The 27,812-nt window shown below is 43.8% G+C and overlaps 1 long non-coding RNA gene across 1 annotated transcript; it reads right to left on the reverse strand.

The window, feature by feature from the left end:
* Nucleotides 1-9,556: 9,556 nt before the first annotated feature.
* On the reverse strand, nt 9,557-27,480 carry LOC142477073 (uncharacterized). Its single transcript, XR_012792166.1, has 3 exons — nt 27,435-27,480; nt 27,083-27,181; nt 9,557-9,654 (listed from the first exon to the last, which is right to left on the reverse strand). It is a non-coding gene; the product is annotated as an uncharacterized LOC142477073 (long non-coding RNA).
* Nucleotides 27,481-27,812: the final 332 nt, after the last annotated feature.

Consider the following 27,812-nt stretch of genomic DNA (forward strand, 5'->3'; position numbering starts at 1 on the left):
GCGAGTCTCTTGTGGGGGCTGTTTTTGTATACCGCGCGGGGTATACTGGGAGTCTCTTGCGGGGGCTGTTTCTGTATACCGCGCGGGGTATACTGGGAGTCTCTTGCGGGGGCTGTTTCTGTATACCGCGCGGGGTATACTGCGAGTCTCTTGCGGGGGCTGTTTCTGTATACCGCGCGGGGTATACTGCGAGTCTCTTGCGGGGGCTGTTTCTGTATACCGCGCGGGGTATACTGCGAGTCTCTTGCGGTGGCTGTTTCTGTATACCGCGCTGGGTATACTGCGAGTCTCTTGCGGGGGCTGTTTCTGTATACCGCGCGGGGTATACTGCGAGTCTCTTGCGGGGGCTGTTTCTGTATACCGCGCGGGGTATACTGGGAGTCTCTTGCGGGGGCTGTTTCTGTATACCGCGCGGGGTATACTGCGAGTCTCTTGCGGGGGCTGTTTCTGTATTCCGCGCGGGGTATACTGGAAGTCTCTTGCGGGGGCTGTTTCTGTATACCGCGCGGGGTATACTGGGAGTCTCTTGCGGGGGCTGTTTCTGTATACCGCGCGGGGTATACTGCGAGTCTCTTGCGGGGGCTGTTTCTGTATACCGCGCGGGGTATACTGCGAGTCTCTTGCGGGGGCTGTTTCTGTATACCGCGCGGGGTATACTGCGAGTCTCTTGCGGGGGCTGTTTCTGTATACCGCGCGGGGTATACTGCGAGTCTCTTGCGGGGGCTGTTTCTGTATACCGCGCGGGGTATACTGCGAGTCTCTTGCGGGGGCTGTTTCTGTATACCGCGCGGGGTATACTGCGAGTCTCTTGCGGGGGCTGTTTCTGTATACCGCGCGGGGTATACTGGGAGTCTCTTGCGGGGGCTGTTTCTGTATACCGCGCGGGGTATACTGGGAGTCTCTTGCGGGGGCTGTTTCTGTATACCGCGCGGGGTATACTGGGAGTCTCTTGCGGGGGCTGTTTCTGTATACCGCGCGGGGTATACTGCGAGTCTCTTGCGGGGGCTGTTTCTGTATACCGCGCGGGGTATACTGCGAGTCTCTTGCGGGGGCTGTTTCTGTATACCGCGCGGGATATACTGCGAGTCTCTTGCGGGGGCTGTTTCTGTATACCGCGCGGGGTATACTGCGAGTCTCTTGCGGGGGCTGTTTCTGTATACCGCGCGGGGTATACTGCGAGTCTCTTGCGGGGGCTGTTTCTGTATACCGCGCGGGGTTTACTGGGAGTCTCTTGCGGGGGCTGTTTCTGTATACCGCGCGGGGTATACTGGGAGTCTCTTGCGGGGGCTGTTTCTGTATACCGCGCGGGGTATACTGGGAGTCTCTTGCGGGGGCTGTTTCTGTATACCGCGCGGGGTATACTGCGAGTCTCTTGCGGGGGCTGTTTCTGTATACCGCGCGGGGTATACTGCGAGTCTCTTGCGGGGGCTGTTTCTGTATACCGCGTGGGGTATACTGGGAGTCTCTTGCGGGGGCTGTTTCTGTATACCGCGCGGGGTATACTGCGAGTTTCTTGCGCTGAGATGTGACGGATGTTGACTCTCCTTCTTCCTCCCCGCCATGCTCCGCTACGGAGGATGGGTTCTTGAGTTGGTGGAGTGTCATCGCCTCTGGGTGTAACGCTGTCACATGCTTGTCACTTTCGCACACTGTGCATTTGATTTCTTCCTTACAGTCCCTGGCTAGGTGAGTCGTGGAACCGCTGCACCTGAAGCAAACTCCGAATTCTCCAAGTAACCTCTTGCGTTCCTCTAGGGACTTCATCCTGAACCCAAAGCACTTGTTGAGTGGGTGTGGCTCCTTGTGTATGGGACATTCCCTGTTTGGGTCCCTTGGTTCCTTGTCTCTGGCGACCGACTGATCGGGTGTAGTTTGGGTCGTGGGAGGCACGTCCTTCTTGCGAGTCGAGATGGGTGTTTGGGGGTTACCATATCTCATCGCTGATCTCTCGTTCCTCAGGCTTCTTGCACTGTATGTGGTTTGTGCACCTAAGAAGAAGCTGGGGTCGTTCCTCGTCCTTGCTGCTTCACGAATGAAGCTCAAGAGAACTGAGAATGGGGGGTAGACGACTTGCTTCTCCCTTTTGTATTTGGAGCCTTGTGAGATCCATTTTTCTTGGAGGTTGAAGGGTAGCTTCTCCAGGATGGGTCTCACTCCACGAGCTGAGTCTAGGACGTTGAGACCTATTAAGGAATGGTCCTTCCTTGCGAACTCCAGCTCTTGCAGCAGGTCCCCGAGCTCTCGTAACTTCGAGTAGTCTTTAGTTGTGATCTTGGGGAAGCTGTCGACTCTTTTGAAGAGCGAATCTTCGACTGCTTCGGGGCTGCCGTAGGATTCTTCCAGCCTTTCCCACACTAGGTCCAGACCTACTTGGGGTTGATGCGCGTTCGCTGCCCGCAGTCTTTTTGCGTACTCTCTGGATTCGTTCCCCAGGAACTTGAATAACAGGTTGAGCTCCTCCCTTGCTGAGAAGTCCAAGCTGTTGATTGCGTCTTTGAACGTGAACTTCCACGTCCGGTAGTTCTCAGGGCGGTCGTCAAAGCTGATGAGCCCTGCTTGTACCAGGTCGCGCCGGATCATGTACTTGGCTATGTCTGTCAGGCCTGAGGCATCGGCGTGTTTGTCCCGTTCTGAGGTAGTTGCTTGGAGGGTCTGTGCGGTCGCCTCTTCCTTGGTGTGGATGCGTGATGACTGCTGGTCGGTGCGAGGGGCTGTGTTTTCCCGTGTGGGTGCACCTGGATGGCGAGCCTGTTGTAGTGCATCCGTGTGCGCGCTGGCGTGTGGATCACTGTTGCGGCTGTGGCTATCCCAGGCAGCATGTGCCATTGATGGAGCGGCGTTTTCTCCTCGTGGACCTAGCAAGTCTTCGGTGTCTGTGGTGTCACTCCCTCCGTGTAGAGATGGTGCGCTGGTGTTTACACTGAAGAGGCTCCTTACGTAGTCTTCAGTGCGTCGGGCTGGATCCTGTGAGGCTATCCGTCTGTACGGTAGTTCCCCGCCGTCCTGTCTCGCGGCTGCTTCTAGGACTTCAGCTTGGGCTATGGCGGCGGCGGCTTTCTTCTCTTGATTTAGGGCCTCTAGATCTGCGTCTAATTTGGCCTTTCTGCGCGCAGCGGCGGCGGTAGCAGCGGCATTGGCAGTAGCAGCGGCGGCGGCATTGGCAGCGGCGGCAGTAGCAGCGGCGGCGGCGGCATTGGCAGCGGCGGCGTTCTGCTCCTCCTCTTCTATGCGCGCTCTTTCTGCCCTTACGGCTGCCTCTCTTCGACCATATTCGGCCCTGGCACGTGCGGCCTCTGCGGTGGCTCGCGCCTTGGTAGCGCTTGCGCTGGATTGTGCTGATCTTGCTGACCTTGATGAGTGCCTGGATGTGCTTGAGCGCTGCGATGCGGTCTCCAGGAGGAGCTCTTTTCTTTCACTTTGGGCGTCTACGATGGCGGTTCGCACGCGGCTGTCTCGTGTCAAGTCAATATTGTGCTGTAAGTCACTTTCTTGCAGGCTTTCACCGGTGTTAGCCCTGGCCAGGTAAGTGACGTATGCCTCTGACAGTGTTTGGTAGCGTGCGTGATCTATCTTTAATTGAGTTATTGCCTGCTCGAGCTGTTGTACAGAATTGCCAGCGCCGGCGACATTGCATACCCCAAGTGCGGTTGTTTCCCAGGCCAACTCTAATTTAGCGCGGTGCGCTTCAATGTCAGTCTCATATTTTTCGCTGGCCTTTTGTGTCAGTGTGACTGTCAGTTTGGGCCTTGCGCCTGCCTGCGCCTGTTGCGGTTGTGCGGCGTTCTCTGTGTCTGAGTGATCACTTTCCTGCGTGATGTCTGGTGAGGCTCTGAGTTCTGCCATGCTGTAGGTGTGTGTAGGCCTTTTGCCAGTGCGTGTGGCGTGCGGTCTTTTACCTTGTCAGCGATGGGCGTCTGTCTCAGATGATGCCGAGCGGTGTCCTGCAGTGTGCAGCGTAGGGGTAGCTGTACTCACAGATGTCCGTTGGCTCTGACCCGTGTCCTGGCGGGTGTCCGGCGGCGTGGCCCTTGATGGCGCTGGCCGTGGGAACGTGCACAGGGGTAGGTGGGAAGGTGGCTCCTCACTATAGGGCTGTGCAGAGGGTGAACTCAGACAGAGAAAAAGGCAGTTAGGTTTTGTGTAAGAAGCACTGTATGTTGCAAGGCTGCTGTACAGTTTGAGCTGCTGCTTGTCTGTTAAGGCTGCAGGCTGCTGTGCAGTTTGAGCTACTTGGTGCTTCCTTTGTCTGCTGTAGAGGCTGTTCTGAAGCTGTGTATGCTGCTTGCATGTACTGCTGTAGAGGCTGCTCTATATTGTCATGGAGTCTGGAGTAGCAGCTCCTGTAAGTGTCTGTAAGGCACACGATATCTTTTCACTATTCTGGAAGCTAGAGGGTCACGTGGTGATGACTTAGCTCAGATAGTGTCAACTCGCCCTCTTTTCCAAGCACGACAAGGTCTGTTTCTTTTCTTACTTTATTTTGGAGAAAGCAGGTAAATACAGTTGCTTGTGTAGAGGTGTAGGTCTTAATATCTCTGTGTGTGCTTAGTAGTAAAGGAAGGTGAAAAGATAATCCTGCAGCACCATTACAGGGGTTACAGCGAGGTACTCACGAGTCCAGGGAAAATGGTGGAAAGGAAGAAGCAATGTATGCTGGGTGGTAAGATAGTCTGGGGACAGACCATCTGTGGCCAGGGCAGAGGGGGAGAAACCAGACTAGCCCATTTGAGAGAAAGGCTGGGGCTGCCATGACAACTCACAGGAGTGTCTGGGGAAGCTACAACATGTAGCAATAATGTTGCATCTTTAATACAGCAAGCTGCTGGGAGAGGGGAAATGGCACTGTGTTTGTGTGCAGAACCAAACACATACAGCTGGCACTAATAAGCTGACAAGCAGGGCTGCGAGGAAAAAGGGGGGGGTGAAACAGAAATGTAGACAGGGGTATACCTGTTCCATGACAGCTTTGGTTTTGAAAGAACTTAAACTGGTGGTGGATGTGAGAGTCTCTGGTAGGTTGTTCCAGTTTTGGGGTGCACGGTAAGAGAAGGAGGAGCGGCCGGATACTTTGTTGAGCCTTGGGACCATGAACAGTCTTTTGGAGTCTGATCTCAGGTGATAGGTGCTGTATGTGGTAGGGGTGAGGAGCTTGTTCAGGTAGCTGGGTAGCTTGCCCAGAAAGTATTTGAATGCAAGACAGGAAAGATGAACTTTGCGCCTAGACTCGAGTGATGACCAATCTAGTTCTTTGAGCATTTCGCAGTGATGTGTGTTGTAGTTGCATTGGAGAACAAAACGGCATATTGAGTTGTAGAGGGTGTCAAGTTTGCTAAGGTGGGTTTGAGGTGCCGAGCCATATACTATATCTCCATAGTCTATAATTGGCATTAGCATCTGCTGTGCGATACACTTTCTGTCCAGGAGACTTAGGGAGGATTTGTTTCTGTAAAGTACCCCTAGTTTGGCATAGGTCTTGGTTGTCAGGGTATCAATGTGCATCCCGAATGTTAAGTGGGAGTCAAACCATAAGCCCAGGTATTTAAAACTAGTATAGCCTGGCCTTCGGCAGCTATTTATTCTTCTGGACCTTTCCTCTGTCAGTCCTGTTAGAACAGGCAGTGGAAAGGTTCATTTCTTCAGTTGGTCTGTTTTGCATTTCAGCTGTGAGTATGTAGCAATATTCAGGGGCGGACCTAAGCAACATTTGAATGTGTTAATCCAAAGGGTGGATATGGGTTGGAACACCCCCTGATGTGTGTGTGAGCCAATCGGTATCCAGCTTTGAGTTGTAATGATTCAAAGCTAGAAACACTCCCTGGGGATATTCAAATTGAGACATATTTCCAAATTCAGTTAGTGATCAGGAGTCTAGAGAGAGAGAGCTGAGAGAGATAAGAAGCCAAGAAGAGGTCTCCCCCTCTTGCCCCACCTGGGTAAGGAGGGGGGGAATTCCAGCTGCCATGAGCAGAGAGGCAGAGATTACACCATGCCTGTGATATCATGCTGTATGCTGTCTGCACACCTATGCTGAATAAAGATCCACAGAAAATAAGCTGCTGTGTGTCTCTCTGTTCCTGTGTATGGAGAATGGAGTGTCAGTGGGGTTCTCTCCTCTGGAGACCCCGGGTGATCCCTGCTGGCTGGAGGCGCTGTGCACCCTGAGAGAACAAGGTAACCTGTCCCACACCACCTCCTGTCCCTGTCCTGGGCTCTCCCCATAACACCGTGGAGCACTCAGCCCTCCTGTTTACCAGCAGGTCACAGCACCCAGACCACTCAGAGTGACCAGAAGGAGTGTACCCCCCAATCTCATGTCGGGTGGGGTACCACAGAAGGGTTACATTTGGAGGCGCTGCTGAGAGGAGGACTGCTCCCCAGGACAGGACAGGTTTTTCAACGGGACAGGTTTTCAACTACAGAGGACCATGCAGCAGTTTCAAAGACTTTGTATGCAGCACAGAACAGCAGCTATAGACTCTGCCGTGAGGGAACCCCTCCTTGAAGCTCCCCCAGGGAGGGGGTTACCCTAATGAAGAAGACCTTGCTGTGGGACTATTCCTGGTGGCAATGCACCAGGGAGCGTACGTCTTTACATGCACTTCAAGGGGACAGAGGCTGCTCTATGATTGCATAGGGACCTCTGTGCACCCATCTACATTACCAAGAAGAAAATAGGGGCCGGTTCCTGAGGCTTCACCAGGGAGCTGGCTGCCTATTAATGGCACTGCAGCAGGGGCGACTGACCTGAGGCGTCCCCAGGGAAGTGTGGCCACCCTCCTGTACCCACAGCGGAGAGTGAGGGGGACAGGGAACTCTGGGGATTACGCCTATGACCCCTGTGCACCCCATCTAAGAAGAAAAGGGAGACAGGTCCCTGATGCTTCACCAGGGAGCTGACGGTCCCTTAATGGCACTGCAGTTGGGGCGACTGACCTGAGGCTATACCAGGGAAGAGGGATCACCCTTCTACACCCCACAACGAAGAGAGAGGTAAGTGGGCAGGGACTACATGGGAAATGTCTAGGTCCCTGAGCACCCAGCAGTAAGTGTTACTGCCGTCCCTGTGCGAGGCGTTCCCTGATGCTACCCCAGGGTGCGTGATACTCAAAGATTACAGGGACAGAAATGTATTTGTGGCTCCTGAATGCAAACGGAGACCCCACTGTGCTGGACTATGTTCAATCTGGCGTTTCCTGCTCCTACAGGGATGCCATGTATTTTTGTGCTCTCAAAATGGCGGCTCCAGCTCCTCTGGGGGACGCATGGACTCTCTTTGTGCTCAAAATGGCGTTTCCCGCCTTACCAGGGAAGCCATGTGCTGTTCTGCAAGGATTTCTGCATTTTGCAAGCTTGTGCTGCTCTTCAGCTTGCAAGAAAGTGCGGGAGCTGTTCAAACCCCTCCCCCTTTGCTTGCTCCTGATTGGACTATCCTATCTACCAGGGGGAGGAGCTAAGTGTGTTCCACAGAGCAACAGGAAGTGAGGGGCCAGATGCACATCCACTTCAAACACTGGTGGTTGTGTCTGCCAGGCTGCCTTGCTTGCTCCACTATGAGAGACTGGGCCTGTGTGCTGAGAAGCCTGTCAGCAGCACAGAGGCTGATAACATCACCGAGGTCTCTACCATTACCTCCACCGTACCCGAGTATGCTGTGGAGCTGTCAGTTCCAGTATCTGTTGCTGGTGCCTTCCATCTGATCCACGCTGCCAGCGTGGGTGCTACACCACAGAGGTATCGGCCGATGCCTCCCACGTACCCGATGCTGCTGGGATCCGCCCTGCTGCTACTGACGGCGGTGAGCTGTGTATCCTGTCTACAGATCCCTGCTGGGATCTCGCCCAGAAAGCTGCGGAGCTGTATCTGCGGCGCCAGCAGGAGAAGTTTGAGGCCCGTGCTCGCACACTCTCCTACATGCGAGCTGCTGAACGTCACTACAATGAGATTACACCATGCCTGTGATATCATGCTGTATGCTGTCTGCACACCTATGCTGAATAAAGATCCACAGAAAATAAGCTGCTGTGTGTCTCCCTGTTCCTGTGTATGGAGAATGGAGTGTCAGTGGGGGTCTCTCCTCTGGAGACCCCAGGGGATCCCTGCTGGCTGGAGGCGCTGTGCACCCTGAGAGAACAAGGTAACCTGTCCCACACCACCTCCTGTCCCTGTCCTGGGCTCTCCCCACAACACCTCGGAGCACTCAGCCCTCCTGTTTACCAGCAGGTCACAGCACCAAGACCACAGAGTGACCAGAAGGAGTGTACCCCCCAATCTCATGTCGGTGGGGTACCATAGAAGGGTTACACTAGTGACAGGTGTTAGGGTGGTGTTAGTGTTGGTTCCTCATCTGGAGCTCAGTCACTGGAAGCTTTAATTTTTTTGCCTTGGTCCCAAATACCATTGTTACAGTCTTGTCAGTGTTTAAAAACAGTTTGTTTTGGGAAATCCAGTTTTCGAGTCTCAAAAAGTCAGACTGAAGTATGTGTTGAAGGTCGGAGAGGCTATGGCTGTGTGCATATAGGATTGTGTCATCTGCATACATGTGTATTGTGGCTTCCTGACAAGCTGTGGGAAGATCATTAATGAACACTGAGAAAAGTAGGGGCCCCAGAACAGAGCCTTGCGGGACACACAAGGGGATATCCAGGGGGTTGGAGTTAGAGTCTGAGATGGACACATGTTGGGATCTACCTCATAGGTAGGACTGAAACCAGTTTAAAGCATGCTTCCCTATTCCAGAGCTCTGGAGTTTGTTAAGCAGGATAGCATGATCAACTGTATAAAAAGCCTTTGCAAAATCTAGGAATACTGCACCAGCGTATTAACTAACCCTAACCCTAACCCTAAACTTTTAGCAGGGTAGTTATGGTGGAGTGTTTGGGACGAAAGCCAGATTGGAATTGGCTAGGGATATTTGTCTTGGTATAGTAATCGCTTAATTGGGAGTGGACACATTTTTCCATGACTTTGGATAGAATTGGAAGAAGTGAGATTGGCCTGTAGTTTGAGGCAGTGTTTTTGTCCCCACTTTTGAAGATTGGGACAACTCTGGCAGATTTCCAGGTCTTAGGGATATGGCCTGCAGACAGGATAGAGTTGACTATGGAAGCAATTGGTTTGGCAATGGCTGGGGCACCAAGTCGTAGGAACCTAGATTGTAGTAAGTCAGGTCTGCATTGGCTGCTTAGTTTTAATTTTTCATGGATAAAGCAAGAAAGCAAGAAATAAAGCAAAGTGACATGTATATTGTCCTTATACAGAGAGCGCAGTGTTACAGGGCATTGTCCTTATACAGAGAGTGCAGTGTTACAGGACATTGTCCTTATATAGAGAGCGCAGTGTTACAGGACATTGTCCTTATACAGAGAGCGCAGTGTTATAGGACATTGTCCTTATACAGAGAGTGCAGTGTTACAGGACATTGCAAAGCTCACATGTAAGCAGCTTAATCAATGGGGGATTTATTAACCTTTCCCAAACCACGGTGGAAATGGCCAGTGAGGAGCATTCTCTGACTCTCTGGTCACTTTATGATGATCCTGTGTCTCTCGTGTGAGAGGAGGAGATCGCACTTCTTCCAGGAGACCTGCCAGTCTCTCTATGCGATTTCCCTGCTCATTCTCCTCTCTCTTGGTCTCCAACATCTGATCTTCTTCACTACAGAAGAAGACAACAAACTGATGTCAGGAAATGTCCCCCGGGGAGTCAGGGGGCAAATATTTCCCACAGATTTAACCCATTCACTGCCACAGGGGAAAGTAAGGAATAACAGAGAATTGTAACAACACGCAGAGAGATATAATAACACGCAGAGATAAAATAACACGCAGAGATATAATAACACGCAGAGAGATATAATAACACGCAGAGAGATATAATAACATGCAGAGATATAATAACACACACAGATATAATAACACACAGAGAGATATAATAACACGCAGAGAGATATAATAACACGCAGAGAGATATAATAACACGCAGAGAGATATAATAACACGCAGAGATATAATAACACGCAGAGATATAATAACACGCAGAGAGATATAATAACACACAGAGATATAATAACACACACAGAGATATAATAACATGCAGAGAGATATAATAACACACAGAGAGATATAATAACACGCAGAGAGATATAACACGCAGAGAGATATAATAACACGCAGAGAGATATAATAACACGCAGAGATATAATAACACGCAGAGAGATATAATAACATGCAGAGAGATATAATAACACGCAGAGAGATATAATAACACGCAGAGAGATATAATAACACACATAGGGGCCTGTTACGGGGGACTTATCCCTGTTCACAAATGTGCCTCTAATCCAGCAGTGTGGTGGTTAACTGCTGGTAGGCAATTAACTTATACCACCTGCCTGATTAGATTGCTTAGAAAAGCCTGTCTTTTGAGACAGGAAGTGAGACTCCTTAGCTCACACCTGAGCTGAACTTTGGAGACAGAGCAGAGATTCCTTAGTCCACAATGGGGCTGAACCAAGGAAGGGCAGATGTCTTGAGCGACAAGCTGACCACAAGACAAAGGGGACAAGATTCTAAACTTGGAGCCTGACATTTTCTGTGCACACAAGGGTGCGGTTCCAGGAGAGCAGAGAAGCTTCCCCTACAACAGCCCAGCTAACAGATAAGACTTTTTCGTATAAGACTATTATCTATGTCTGTGTATTGATAAATGTCTCCATGATTTGGGGCTGGTAAATAGCTTAGCTAACCAACCCAGTCAGAGAGGGCTGAGCTACATGTGTAGATAGTCTCCAAAGCAGAGATAGGGGTTTTTGGGTGGCTCACTATTTCGCTTATGTTGATTTTTTTTGCTGTTTAAAGCGACAGGCACAATAAAGCCTTGTTATAATTTCACCTTACAACAGTCTCCATTGTGTACCTCTGCACATGTCCTCCTACATATGGTGTCAGAAATTTGGGATGAGAGGTGGCCTTTGAAGTTTAAAGAGCCGGAGATTGCCTGTGGAATTTTTTTTTTGTGCTTTTGCCTGCATACAGTCTTGCAAACAAACGTGAGAGACAAAAACAAAGATTCACCTGCAGCAGAGATCAGAATTAAAGGGATACACACCCAGGCAGGAAACTTACACTGCACTGAAACCTACAAAACCACAGATGGACTCTTTCCCCCAATCCCAAGAGGAGAGAGACTGCTGAAGCAGCTAAACCTTATTTGCCTATCACAAAGTGTAATATGGTCATTGAAATAGGGGTTTTGCCTTCCAGCCATAGTCAGGGTTCAAGAAGTGAGTCAGCCCTTAAAAGGGATAGGTGTTTGTTGTTTTCAAAAGTTTCACTGAAGCAGTGAATACAGATGGTGACCCACGAGCGGTACTGATTTTGCAAATAAAGGTTGCCACACCGCATAGGACTACCAGCTGTGAATGGAGTATATGCAGAAAAGTGTGAAAATTGATGTAAGACTGTGCTGAAGCAGGGGAATTTTTAGCAAACAAATGCTGAGTGTAAAATTGCCCTACAGGGGAAAAAGGGATTGCTGAACTGTGTTAAAGGTATTCCAAAGCCAATTGCTGAGTGTTGAGTTACCCTGCCGGGAGTGAAAGAAATATTCCACTGCAAAGAATGTTTTTTTTTTTCTGCAAGTAAAAAAAATAAATTAAAAAAAAGTCTGCCTATGTATCTTGGGAGAGTGAATGCCATAATACCCAAAGATGAGACTGAAAATTACTGAACTCAAGCAGAAAACCAAATTATGTTGCTGAAGCGGAGGGATTGTACATAGCAAGTAAATGGCTTAAAGCAAATGCCTTTGCTGAAGCCAGAAAATGGGCAGCTAGCAAGCATTGTATTTAAAGAAATAGAACATTGGGAATTTAAAATGGCCACCCAGCTGAAGTCAAATACAGACTCTGTAAAAATAGGGAAGAAAATGTGTTCCTGGTGTAAAGAACCCCACCACACGGAGCAGTGTCCCTTCAGGCCTTATTCAGACGATGAGAGTGAATGCATGCACAGCACTGCTAATGTTGTAAAACTTACCCAAGGGAAGAAACCGTCTACGGAGATGCCTGTGAGAGCTACGACCTCTACAAGCAAAATATGCCCACCTGTAGGACTACCACAATTTGGGGTTCTAGAAAATACAGTGATAACAGCTGCAATAGCGCCTCCTGAGGACAGGAAGAAAATTACACCTGATAGCCCCAAAATGGAGGACAAAATACAGCGTTCCTGTAATGAACCCTACCCCACGGAAGAGTGGCCCTTCCAGTCCGATGAGGAGGAAGACATCTCTTATGGGGAACGCAAACCGAGTCACACCCACAAAACACCCCAAGAATGGTGGGGGTGCCTGAACTCGGTACAAACCGAAAAGACCGCTCCCTATGTTGACGAATATGATCGGCAGGAGAAAGAGCGGGAGCAGCAGATCTCTGAATATTTCCGTCAGCTGTTACAGTTGCAAGAAAAGCCAGGTGGATCCAGTGACGCTGCTAAAATTTCAAATGAAGATGGAGACCCCAGTATCCCTGAGGTGACGGTGTCATCCAAAACAAAAAGGCGACAAAAGAAAAAGAAAAGCGGTTCTTCACTTACCGTGGAAGGAACAGACATGTCCGCAAATCCTGTGGAGGAAAAGGGGGACCGAGTTGCCCTGCAGCCTAGAGAAAATGGAGAATTCGTCCCACGGTTAACCGAATATCCAGAGGGCCCAAGGCAGAAGTCGTGTACCCCAAAGAAGTGTCTGTCCGGTGCTAATAGTGAAAAAACCTCAACCAACCATCCCAGGGAAGCGGAGCCGGAACCGGTGAGTGTCGATCCCTTGACCGGCCGTGGGGATGCCCTGATGGTTGCCAGGCGTGACTGTGATCGGCTACGGGAAAATAACGTGAAGCTACAGGAACATGTGCTCGCAATTTACTCTGCGGCCATAACAGAATTGGACGATCTCAAGACTGAGCTAGATTCTGCAAATGCTACTATTTCCGCCATGGATGAAAAGCAGAGCCAATCTGATAAAATGATGGCTAAGCTGAAGCGGAAGTATGAGGAGGCACTGAAGCAGATGACAGTCTTCCAGCAAGAGATGCACACTCTTCGCATAGAGCTGAATGCCTCACAACAGGAGGTCAACAGTGTCCGGACAGAGGTAGACGTATCTCAGAAGGAGGTTCATACACTCCGCAGAGCACTGGATGCCTCACATCATGAGATCAACAGCTGCCGCACAGAACTGGAAGTCTCCAGAAAGGACCTTCACAGACTCACTGAGGAGCTGGACATTTCAAAGAAAACTATCCTACATCTTAACTTAGATCTCAAAGTCTCTCAGAAGGAGCTTCAGAACCTAAACCTGGAGATGGAAGTCTCACGCCAGGAGACAGCCTGCCTCCAAGCAGATGTGCAAAAATGGAAGGTGGACTGCAAGGAGGCCCTGAATAGTACAGAGACTGAAAAAAGAGAAAATTTAAGATTAAAAAAGGAAAATTCTGAGTTGACAGAACACGTCAAGGGAAAGAATAAAAAACTGCACGTGGTTAAAGAAATAAATAAACTTTTGAAAGATGAAAAGTTTGAAGCAGAGCACCGACTGCAGAACCAACTGCAAGGTCTGCATACACACCTCCAGTATGCTGAGGAGAAGCAGCAAACGCTGCAGGAAGAAAAGCTGCAGGCTGCTAAAGAGGTACAAGCGCTGCAGGAACGTCTGAATACCCAGTACGTCCCCACAGAGCAGTATGAGGAGTTAAAGGCCACGCTGCATGTCTTCAGAGCATCATTGGAGGCGGAGCTTCGATACCAGGTGACTCTGTATGAGAGGGAGCGTGAGAAGGCTCAGAAACTGGAGCAAGAGCTGGAAAGACAGAGAGACTGTTCCATTCCCTTGAGTCAGTACACCAAGGAGAAAACAGACGCAGCGGCAACCTTAACGACAAAAATTACAGAGCTCCAGAATATGAAGGAGACACTGATACAGACTCAGAGAAAGCAAAGTGCGCAGATAAATTCCCTGTGAAGAGACTTGCAAGACGCACTCAAACAGGTTGAGACTCTGCAGAACAGCAACTTACAGATTCGTCCAATACAGAAAAAGGTATTGGCTCTGCCCAAGCACCGGTATCCCACAGTAACTAATGCCCGTGGGGACAAGGGTACAGTGAGAGTTGGGGACTCCACGCACCTTCAAAACAAGATTTCGAAGTTTGAGCCACCTAAGAAAGTACTAGCCAAACCTAGAGCTGCCCAACAGGCAACAAACAGAGGTAGGAGTGCAGAATCAAAGCCAGAAGAATCCTTAGCTGAGGAAGCTGAAAAAATAGGATGTTCTCTGGAAAGGGCGGTGGAGGTGCAACTCAGTCCCAAAGAAGCTGAACTGGCGACTCCGTTGTGTGGGGGAGGTGCAGAAAGACCGCTTCAAGAGCGGAAAACTCTATGGGCTAGTCCTAACTGCTCTACAACTGTTGCCATACAGTTTGTCTACAAAAAGAGGAGTGCCCGACGCAACGGAAATCTCATGACCGCGCACTCGGTAAAAAGACTATACTTGGAAAAAGTCCTCCTCGAGCGACTGAGTGCTGATCTCAAGCACCTTCGGGAGGAGACAAAAATAAACTGGAGAAAGGGCTCCATTCCCAGCGGGACAGAGGGTTCTCTTCCTCCATCCACTCTCATTCAAGTCACAGAAAGATCTCGAATGAGAGTGGAAGGATGGGCTTTGGTCGTGGTAAGCCCGAGCTTCCCACAAACAGGGGACTTATCCCTGTTCACAAATGTGCCTCTAATCCAGCAGTGTGGTGGTTAACTGCTGGTAGGCAATTAACTAACACCACCTGCCTGATTAGATTGCTTAGAAAAGCCTGTCTTTTGAGACAGGAAGTGAGACTCCTTAGCTCACACCTGAGCTGAACTTTGGAGACAGAGCAGAGATTCCTTAGTCCACAATGGGGCTGAACCAAGAAAGGGCAGATGTCTTGAGTGACAAGCTGACCACAAGACAAAGGGGACAAGATTCTAAACTTGGAGCCTGACATTTTCTGTGCACACAAGGGTGCGGTTCCAAGAGAGCAGAGAAGCTTCCCCTACAGCAGCCCAGCTAACAGATAAGACTTTTTCGTATAAGACTATTATCTATGTATGTGTATTGATAAATGTCTCCATGATTTGGGGCTGGTAAATAGCTTAGCTAACCAACCTAGTCAGAGAGGGCTGAGCTACATGTGTAGATAGTCTCCAAAGCAGAGATAGGGGTTTTTGGTTGGCTCACTATTTCGCTTATGTTGATTTTTTTGCTGTTTTAAGCGACAGGCACAATAAAGCCTTGTTATAATTTCACCTTACAACAGTCTCCATTGTGTACCTCTGCACATGTCCTCCTACAGGGCCTATGCTATAAAGTCCGATTTAAATATCCGGCAGGGTTTTAAACTCGCCATGTTTTTGCTGAGTTGCTCTCACGGTGTGCAGAAAGGCCCGAATATCTGTGAGTGCAACCTGAGCAAACATATAATAGCAAAGATATAATAACACACAGAGAGATATGATAACATGCAGAGAGATATAATAACACAGAGAGAGATATAATAACACAAAGAGAGATATAATAACACACAGAGAGATATAATAATACTCAGAGATACTGTATAATAACACGCATAGAGATATAATAACACGCAGAGAGATATAATAACACCCAGAGATATAATAACACGCAGAGATATATAATAACACGCAGAGAGATATAATAACACGTAGAGAGATATAATAACACACAGAGAGATATAATAACACACAGAGAGATATAATAACACTCAGAGATATAATAACACTCAGAGATATAATAACACGCAGAGAGATATAATAACACGCAGAGAGATATAATATAACGCAGAGAGATATAATATAACACAGAGATATAATAACACGCAGAGATATATAATAACACGCAGAGATATATAATAACACGCAGAGAGATATAATAACACGCAGACAGATATAATAACACGCAGAGATATAATAACATGCAGAGACATATTAACACGCAGAGAGGTATAATAACACACAGAGAGGTATAATAACACGCAGAGATAGAATAACACGCAGAGATAGAATAACACGCAGAGAGATATAATAACACGCAGAGAGATATAATAACACACAGAGATATAATAACACGCAGAGAGATATAATAACACACAGAGATATAATAACACGCAGAGAGATATAATAACACGTAGAGATATAATAACACGCAGAGATATAATAACACGCAGAGAGATATAATAACACACAGAAATATATAATAACACGTAGAGAGATATAATAACACGTAGAGAGATATAATAACACACAGAGAAATATAATAACACACAGAGAGATATAATAACACACAGAGAGATATAATAACACACAGAGAGATATAATAACACACAGAGAGATATAATAACACACAGAGATATAATAACACACATAGAGATGTAATAACACAGAGAGATGTAATAACACAGAGAGATATAATAACACAGAGAGATATAATAACACAGAGAGATATAATAACACAGAGATATATAATAACAGGCAGAGAGATATAATAACACGCAGAGAGATATAATAACACGCAGAGAGATATAATAACACGCAGAGATATAATAACACGCAGAGATATAATAACAGGCAGAGAGATATAATAACACGCAGAGAGATATAATAACACGCAGAGAGATATAATAACACGCAGAGAGATATAATAACACGCAGAGAGTTATAATAACACACAGAGAGATATAATAACAGGCAGAGAGATATAATAACACGCAGAGAGATATAATAACACGCAGAGATATAATAACACGCAGAGAGTTATAATAACACGCAGAGAGATATAATAACACGCAGAGAGATATAATAACACGCAGAGAGATATAATAACACACAGAGAGATGTAATAACACGAAGAGATATATAATAACACGCAGAGAGATATAATAACACACAGAGAGATATAATAACACGCAGAGATATAATAACAGGCAGAGATATAATAACACGCAGAGATATAATAACACGCAGAGAGATATAATAACACGCAGAGAGATATAATAACACGCAGAGAGATATAATAACACGCAGAGATATAATAACACGCAGAGAGATATAATAACAGGCAGAGAGATATAATAACACGCAGAGAGATATAATAACACGCAGAGAGATATAATAACACGCAGAGAGATATAATAACACGCAGAGAGATATAATAACACGCAGAGAGATATAATAACAGGCAGAGAGATATAATAACACACAGAGAGATATAATAACACGCAGAGAGATATAATAACACGCAGAGAGATATAATAACAGGCAGAGAGATATAATAACAGGCAGAGAGATATAATAACAGGCAGAGAGATATAATAACACGCAGAGAGATATAATAACACGCAGAGATATAATAACACGCAGAGAGATATAATAACACGCAGAGATATAATAACACGCAGAGAGATATAATAACACACAGAGAGATATAATAACAGGCAGAGATATAATAACACGCAGAGAGATATAATAACACGCAGAGTGATATAATAACACACAGAGAGATATAATAACACACAGAGAGATATAATAACAGGCAGAGAGATATAATAACACGCAGAGAGATATAATAACACGCAGAGAGATATAATAACACGCAGAGAGATATAATAACACACAGAGAGATATAATAACACGCAGAGATATAATAACACACAGAGAGATATAATAACAGGCAGAGAGATATAATAACACGCAGAGAGATATAATAACACGCAGAGAGATATAATAACACGCAGAGAGATATAATAACACACAGAGAGATATAATAACACGCAGAGATATAATAACACACAGAGAGATATAATAACAGGCAGAGATATAATAACACGCAGAGAGATATAATAACACGCAGAGAGATATAATAACACGCAGAGAGATATAATAACACGCAGAGAGATATAATAACACGCAGAGAGATATAATAACACGCAGAGAGATATAATAACACACAGAGAGATGTAATAACACGAAGAGATATATAATAACACGCAGAGAGATATAATAACACACAGAGAGATATAATAACACGCAGAGAGATATAATAACAGGCAGAGAGATATAATAACACGCAGAGAGATATAATAACACGCAGAGATATAATAACACGCAGAGAGATATAATAACACGCAGAGATATAATAACACGCAGAGAGATATAATAACACACAGAGAGATATAATAACAGGCAGAGATATAATAACACGCAGAGAGATATAATAACACGCAGAGAGATATAATAACACGCAGAGAGATATAATAACACGCAGAGAGATATAATAACACGCAGAGAGATGTAATAACACGAAGAGATATATAATAACACGCAGAGAGATATAATAACACGCAGAGAGATATAATAACACGCAGAGAGATATAATAACAGGCAGAGAGATATAATAACACGCAGAGAGATATAATAACACGCAGAGATATAATAACACGCAGAGAGATATAATAACACGCAGAGATATAATAACACGCAGAGAGATATAATAACACGCAGAGAGATATAATAACAGGCAGAGATATAATAACACGCAGAGAGATATAATAACACGCAGAGAGAGATAATAACACACAGAGAGATATAATAACACACAGAGAGATATAATAACACACAGAGATATAATAACACACAGAGATATAATAACACACAGAGAGATATAATAACAGGCAGAGAGATATAATAACACGCAGAGAGATATAATAACACGCAGAGAGATATAATAACACGCAGAGAGATATAATAACACGCAGAGATATAATAACACGCAGAGAGATATAATAACACGCAGAGATATAATAACACGCAGAGAGATATAATAACACACAGAGAGATATAATAACAGGCAGAGATATAATAACACGCAGAGAGATATAATAACACGCAGAGAGATATAATAACACACAGAGAGATATAATAACACACAGAGAGATATAATAACACACAGAGATATAATAACACGCAGAGATATAATAACACACAGAGAGATATAATAACAGGCAGAGAGATATAATAACACGCAGAGAGATATAATAACACGCAGAGAGATATAATAACACGCAGAGAGATATAATAACACACAGAGAGATATAATAACACGCAGAGATATAATAACACACAGAGAGATATAATAACAGGCAGAGATATAATAACACGCAGAGAGATATAATAACACGCAGAGAGATATAATAACACGCAGAGAGATATAATAACACGCAGAGAGATATAATAACACGCAGAGAGATATAATAACACGCAGAGAGATATAATAACACACAGAGAGATGTAATAACACGAAGAGATATATAATAACACGCAGAGAGATATAATAACACACAGAGAGATATAATAACACGCAGAGATATAATAACACACAGAGAGATATAATAACAGGCAGAGAGATATAATAACACGCAGAGAGATATAATAACACGCAGAGAGATATAATAACAGGCAGAGAGATATAATAACACACAGAGAGATATAATAACACGCAGAGAGATATAATAACACACAGAGAGATATAATAACAGGCAGAGAGATATAATAACACGCAGAGAGATATAATAACACGCAGAGATATAATAACACGCAGAGAGATATAATAACACGCAGAGATATAATATCACGCAGAGAGATATAATAACAGGCAGAGATATAATAACACGCAGAGAGATATAATAACACACAGAGAGATATAATAACACACAGAGATATAATAACACGCAGAGATATAATAACACACAGAGAGATATAATAACAGGCAGAGAGATATAATAACACGCAGAGAGATATAATAACACGCAGAGAGATATAATAACACGCAGAGAGATATAATAACACACAGAGAGATATAATAACACGCAGAGATATAATAACACACAGAGAGATATAATAACAGGCAGAGATATAATAACACGCAGAGAGATATAATAACACGCAGAGAGATATAATAACACACAGAGAGATATAATAACAGGCAGAGAGATATAATAACACGCAGAGAGATATAATAACATGCAGAGAGATATAATAACACGCAGAGAGATATAATAACACACAGAGAGATATAATGACACGCAGAGATATAATAACACACAGAGAGATATAATAACAGGCAAAGAGATATAATAACACGCAGAGAGATATAATAACACGCAGAGAGATATAATAACAGGCAGAGAGATATAATAACACACAGAGAGATATAATAACACGCAGAGAGATATAATAACACGCAGAGATATAATAACACGCAGAGAGATATAATAACACGCAGAGATATAATAACACGCAGAGAGATATAATAACACACAGAGAGATATAATAACAGGCAGAGATATAATAACACGCAGAGAGATATAATAACACGCAGAGAGATATAATAACACACAGAGAGATATAATAACACACAGAGATATAATAACACGCAGAGATATAATAACACACAGAGAGATATAATAACAGGCAGAGAGATATAATAACACGCAGAGAGATATAATAACACGCAGAGAGATATAATAACACGCAGAGAGATATAATAACACACAGAGAGATATAATAACACGCAGAGATATAATAACACACAGAGAGATATAATAACAGGCAGAGATATAATAACACGCAGAGAGATATAATAACACGCAGAGAGATATAATAACACGCAGAGAGATATAATAACACGCAGAGAGATATAATAACACGCAGAGAGATATAATAACACGCAGAGAGATATAATAACACACAGAGAGATGTAATAACACGAAGAGATATATAATAACACGCAGAGAGATATAATAACACACAGAGAGATATAATAACACACAGAGAGATATAATAACACACAGAGAGATATAATAACAGGCAGAGAGATATAATAACACGCAGAGAGATATAATAACACGCAGAGAGATATAATAACAGGCAGAGAGATATAATAACACACAGAGAGATATAATAACACGCAGAGAGATATAATAACACACAGAGAGATATAATAACAGGCAGAGAGATATAATAACACGCAGAGAGATATAATAACACGCAGAGATATAATAACACGCAGAGAGATATAATAACACGCAGAGATATAATATCACGCAGAGAGATATAATAACACGCAGAGAGATATAATAACAGGCAGAGATATAATAACACGCAGAGAGATATAATAACACGCAGAGAGATATAATAACACACAGAGAGATATAATAACACACAGAGAGATATAATAACACACAGAGATATAATAACACGCAGAGATATAATAACACACAGAGAGATATAATAACAGGCAGAGAGATATAATAACACGCAGAGAGATATAATAACACGCAGAGAGATATAATAACACGCAGAGAGATATAATAACACACAGAGAGATATAATAACACGCAGAGATATAATAACACACAGAGAGATATAATAACAGGCAGAGATATAATAACACGCAGAGAGATATAATAACATGCAGAGAGATATAATAACACGCAGAGAGATATAATAACACACAGAGAGATATAATAACACGCAGAGATATAATAACACACAGAGAGATATAATAACAGGCAAAGAGATATAATAACACGCAGAGAGATATAATAACACGCAGAGAGATATAATAACAGGCAGAGAGATATAATAACACACAGAGAGATATAATAACACGCAGAGAGATATAATAACACGCAGAGAGATATAATAACAGGCAGAGAGATATAATAACAGGCAGAGAGATATAATAACACGCAGAGATATAATAACACGCAGAGATATAATAACACGCAGAGAGATATAATAACAGGCAGAGATATAATAACACGCAGAGAGATATAATAACACGCAGAGAGATATAATAACACACAGAGAGATATAATAACACACAGAGAGATATAATAACACACAGAGATATAATAACACGCAGAGATATAATAACACACAGAGAGATATAATAACACACAGAGATATAATAACACGCAGAGAGATATAATAACACGCAGAGATATAATAACACACAGAGAAATATAATAACACACAGAGATATAATAACACGCAGAGAGATATAATAACACGCAGAGAGATATAATAACAGGCAGAGATATAATAACACGCAGAGAGATATAATAACACGCAGAGAGATATAATAACACACAGAGAGATATAATAACACACAGAGAGATATAATAACACACAGAGATATAATAACACGCAGAGATATAATAACACACAGAGAGATATAATATCAGGCAGAGAGATATAATAACAGGCAGAGAGATATAATAACACGCAGAGAGATATAATAACACGCAGAGAGATATAATAACACACAGAGAGATATAATAACACGCAGAGATATAATAACACACAGAGAGATATAATAACAGGCAGAGATATAATAACACGCAGAGAGATATAATAACACGCAGAGAGATATAATAACACACAGAGAGATATAATAACAGGCAGAGAGATATAATAACACGCAGAGAGATATAATAACACGCAGAGATATAATAACACAGAGAGATATAATAACACACAGAGATATATAATAACACGCAGAGAGATATAATAACACGCAGAGATATAATAACATGCAGAGATATAATAACACGCAGAGAGATATAATAACACGCAGAGAGATATAATAACACACAGAGAGATATAATAACACGCAGAGATATAATAACACAGAGAGATATAATAACACGCAGAGATATATAATAACACGCAGAGATATATAATAACACGCAGAGAGATATAATAACACGCAGAGAGATATAATAACACAGAGAGATATAATAACACGCAGAGAGATATAATAACACGCAGAGAGATATAATAACACGCAGAGAGATATAATAACACGCAGAGAGATATAATAACACGCAGAGAGATATAATAACACACAGAGAGATATAATAACACGCAGAGATATAATAACACAGAGAGATATAATAACACGCAGAAAGGTATAATAAAACGCAGAGATATGATAACACGCAGAGAGATATAATAACACGCAGAGATATGATAACACACAGAGAGATATAATTAACACAGAGAGAGAGATAACACGCAGAGACATATAATAACACGCAGAGATATATAATAACACGCAGAGACATATAATAACACGCAGAGATATAATAACACAGAGAGTTATAATAACACGCAGAGATATATAATAACACGCAGAGAGACATAATAACACGCAGAGCGATATAATAACACGCAGAGAGATATAATAACACGCAGAGAGATATAATAACACGCAGAGATATAATAACACGCAGAGCGATATAATAACACGCAGAGAGATATAATAACACGCAGAGATATATAATAACGCGCAGAGAGATATAATAACACACAGAGAGATATAATAACACGCAGAGATATAATAACACGCAGAGAGATATAATAACACGCAGAGATATAATAACACAGAGAGATATAATAACACGCAGAAAGGTATAATAAAACGCAGAGATATGATAACACGCAGAGAGATATAATAACACGCAGAGATATGATAACACACAGAGAGATATAATTAACACAGAGAGAGAGATAACACGCAGAGACATATAATAACACGCAGAGATATATAATAACACGCAGAGACATATAATAACACGCAGAGATATAATAACACAGAGAGTTATAATAACACGCAGAGATATATAATAACACGCAGAGAGACATAATAACACGCAGAGCGATATAATAACACGCAGAGAGATATAATAACACGCAGAGAGATATAATAACACGCAGAGATATAATAACACGCAGAGCGATATAATAACACGCAGAGAGATATAATAACACGCAGAGATATATAATAACGCGCAGAGAGATATAATAACGCACAGAGAGATATAATAACACGCAGAGATATAATAACACGCAGAGAGATATAATAACACGCAGAGATATATAATAACGCGCAGAGAGATATAATAACGCACAGAGAGACATAATAACACGCAGACAGATATAATAACACGCAGAGAGATTTAATAACATGCAGAGAGATATAATAACACGCAGAGAGACATAATAACACGCAGAGAGATATAATAACAAGCAGAGAGGTATAATAACACGCAGAGAGGTATAATAACACGCAGAGAGATATAATAACACGCAGAGAGATATAATAACACGCAGACAGATATAATAACACGCAAAGAGATATAATAACACGCAGAGAGATATAATAACACGCAGAGAGATATAATAACACGCAGAGAGATATAATAACACGCAGAGATATAATAACACGCAGAGAGATATAATAACACGCAGAGATATATAATAACACGCAGAGATATAATAACACGCAGAGAGATATAATAACACGCAGGCAGATGTAACATGTGTAGCCCCGCTTCCTATCACTTGGCGAGCTGTTACTATGTGCTGTGTTACCTGCTGGCTCACAGGGCCTGAGCCTCTGCCACGGAGAGCCTGGGGTGCGTGCAATATATATGTCAGGTGCAGCGCCTCCACCTGCGACAGATCCCGCCAGAGGGGGAGTTAGTCTTCGCAGGACGTATATACAAGAATTAGTCTTACACAGCCAAGTTCTGAAACCAATCTCTTTTACTGATAGGTCAAACTCACGATCCATTACATGCCATGACATTCCGGTATGCAGGTACACATTATTTAACACGCCTCGGCGGACGCCAACAACAACTTGCGCCTCAGCGGACGCCAACAACAACTTCCCCCAATCCCGCCACCGGGTGATCCCACCCCGTGTCCAATTATGCTACTCAGTTCTCCCGCTCACAACCGGCCTTATGCATGTGTATGGGTGACTGCGCAGCCACTGTGTCTCGGGTGAATGAAAGTTACAGTTGGTGCACTTGATGAAATACCTGCCGAGCCCTCCGGTGCTCGGGACCGCCACAATCTTAGAAAAGAGTCTCTGAGTGGACAACGCTCTTTCCCTCGCCAGGGTCCGGGGCGCTCCCTCTCGGACTCTGGCAACTCCAAAGGGGTCTGAGCCCAGATCTCCTTCTCGATAGAATAGTGCCGGGCAAAACTAACAGTGCGGGGGTAAGACCCTTACTTAGGGTGTCCCTAGCTCAGCTTGTCTCTAAGGTGACTCAGGGCTAGCTGGGCCTGGGCACCTGGCCTGCGCCTGGGGGTACAACCTCCCCGCGCAGTATCTCCGTCTCCTCGTCTCTCCAAATAGCTCTGCCGCCATGTGCGCGCAACCACTGCCTATATCTCTGGCAACTCCTCCGCCCAAAGGCTAAACGCTCCCACCTGACCCTCCCCGCAGGGCTGCTGGGTCAAGGGACTGCTCCTCTCCCGCCAAATGTACTCTCCTCCTTCGCGGGCTTTTGCAACTACTCTTTGCAAGCGCAACCTCCCATTCCTTGGGGTGATCAGGGGTCACGGCTACACAAGCAACTAGATATAATAACACAGAGAGATAAAAAAAACACAGAGATATACAATAACACGCAGAGAGATGTAATAACACGCAGAGAGATATAATAACACGCAGAGAGATGTAATAACACAGAGAGATATAATAACACGCAGAGATATATAATAACACACAGAGAGATGTAATAACACAGAGAGATATAATAACATGCAGAGAGATATAATAACACAGAGATATAATAACACGCAGAGAGATATAATAACACACAGAGAGATGTAATAACACAGAGAGATATAATAACACGCAGAGAGATATAATAACACAGAGAGATATAATAACACGCAGAGAGATATAATAACACAGAGAGTTATAATAACACACAGAGAGATATAATAACACGCAGAGAGATATAATAACACGCAGAGATATAATAACATGCAGAGATATATAATAACACGCAGAGAGATATAATAACACAGAGAGATATATAATAACACACAGAGATATAATAACACAGAGAGATATAATAACACACAGAGAGATATAATAACACGCAGAGAGATATAATAACACGCAGAGATATAATAACACAGAGAGATAAAAAACACAGAGATATATAATAACACGCAGAGAGATGTAATAACACAGAGAGATATAATAACACGCAGAGAGATATAATAACACACAGAGAGATGTAATAACACAGAGAGATATAATAACACGCAGAGAGATATAATAACACAGAGAGATATAATAACACGCAGAGAGATATAATAACACAGAGAGTTATAATAACACACAGAGAGATATAATAACACGCAGAGAGATATAATAACACGCAGAGAGATATAATAACACGCAGAGATATAATAACATGCAGAGATATATAATAACACGCAGAGAGATATAATAACACAGAGAGATATATAATAACACACAGAGATATAATAACACAGAGAGATATAATAACACACAGAGAGATATAATAACACGCAGAGAGATATAATAACACGCAGAGATATAATAACACAGAGAGATATAATAACACACAGAGAGATATAATAACACGCAGAGATATAATAACACGCAGAGAGATATAATAACACGCAGAGATATAATAACACACAGAGAGATATAATAACACGCAGAGACATATAATAACACGCAGAGATATATAATAACACGCAGAGAGATATAATAACACGCAGAGAGATATAATAACACGCAGAGAGATATTATAACACGCAGAGAGATACAATAACACAGAGATATAATAACACAGAGACATATAATAACACACAGAGAGATATAATAACACGCAGAGAGATATAATAACACGCAGAGAGATACAATAACACAGAGATATAATAACACAGAGACATATAATAACACGCAGAGAGATGTAATAACACGTAAGGCAGGCTGCTTATGGAACAGGCACAGGAGGGTTAATATCAGTTACAAGGTTAATATCAGGTACGCATCACATGAAGGATCCCCAGCTACAATCCTACACACAGCACCAATAAATCTCTATTCCTTTCTCTGTCCCACAAACTCCATTTCTTACGTCTCATATTTGGCCGATTCCACCAATGTGACGATGGAGATTATCCCCAGGAGAAGCGCGAGCAGCAGAGGTCTCTGGGAGAGAAGCATCTTTACAGATCTGTTAGAGAATGTTACAGGTTATCACAGGTGTAATAATACGCTCAGCACGGGACAGATCAGACATATCTGGGGGGGCTGCACCCCGGGGATACAGTGTTACTTACAGTATAGTATCTAGTTATTACACGTGAGGAGTATTAGGGGGGTTTATACTCGGAGACGCAGAAAATACTTATAGACATTACATATTAAAGGGAATCTTTTATAAACTAGCAAAAAAACCACCCCGTTATTAAAATAATTGTACTTACAGCTGGGTGGAGATGAAGCTGAGATGATTAACCTGTGTATATCACCTGGTCTGTATAGTACAATCGGAATTCGCCCTCTGTCTAAGCATTCTGGGGGCTGGCAGGTTGTCTCGACGATCAGAACCTGGAAGTCAACAATCCTCCGGCCCAGCACCACACGCCTAGGGTGACAATTTGCCTTTGCCCCCCCGTCGCTCGTATCTTTGCCCCCCCGGCACTCGTACCTTTGCCCCCCGGCGCTCGTACCTTTGCACCCCCGTCGCTCGTACCTTTGCACCCCCGTCGCTCGTACCTTTGCCCCCCCGTCGCTCGTACCTTTGCCCCCCCGGCGCTCGTACCTTTGCCCCCCCGGCGCTCGTACCTTTGCACCCCCGTCGC

The sequence above is a fragment of the Ascaphus truei genome, unplaced genomic scaffold (genome assembly GCF_040206685.1).
Source record: "Ascaphus truei isolate aAscTru1 unplaced genomic scaffold, aAscTru1.hap1 HAP1_SCAFFOLD_1917, whole genome shotgun sequence".
In the NCBI taxonomy this organism is placed as follows: Eukaryota; Metazoa; Chordata; class Amphibia; order Anura; family Ascaphidae; genus Ascaphus; species Ascaphus truei.